This window comes from Morone saxatilis, unplaced genomic scaffold (assembly GCF_004916995.1).
Source record: "Morone saxatilis isolate NCDOM2014 unplaced genomic scaffold, NCSU_SB_2.0 Contig18, whole genome shotgun sequence".
Taxonomy (NCBI): domain Eukaryota; kingdom Metazoa; phylum Chordata; class Actinopteri; family Moronidae; genus Morone; species Morone saxatilis.
The window spans coordinates 8,158,646-8,159,004 of NW_023339740.1; the positions used below are offsets into that span (position 1 = coordinate 8,158,646).

Genomic DNA, 359 nt, shown 5'->3' on the forward strand with positions numbered 1-359 from the left:
ACCAATCTGGGGACGTCAGGTGTCACCGCCATCAACATCACATGATCAGATTCCATTTAAAGTTTTTTAATAATTGACGCTGTCTGGGAATTTCCCTCCCTAATCAGCCTTAATTGGGGAAATATGCTTGGCAACAAGGGCCATCTGTAAAATCGGAGTGACCTAATTTTACCCGCAGCTTGTGCCATTTTCTCACTTTAATCAACTGAGATGTGTTGAGAGGTACTGCTGCAGTGTCTTCGCTCGCTGATACTCACTAATCTCTTGCTGCCAACTGTATGAAAAGGCATGTGGAGAAAAACGTAAGGTCGGGACCTTCTGCACTCTATTCAGACCTGTTAGCGTGCACACACACACAC

General features: G+C 45.1%; 1 protein-coding gene across 2 annotated transcripts in view; it reads left to right on the plus strand.

Moving 5' to 3' along the window:
• Positions 1–359, plus strand: part of magi1b (membrane associated guanylate kinase, WW and PDZ domain containing 1b) — a gene marked incomplete at its 3' end in the record, with an annotated part of 122,798 nt that overhangs the window by 2,748 nt on the left and 119,691 nt on the right.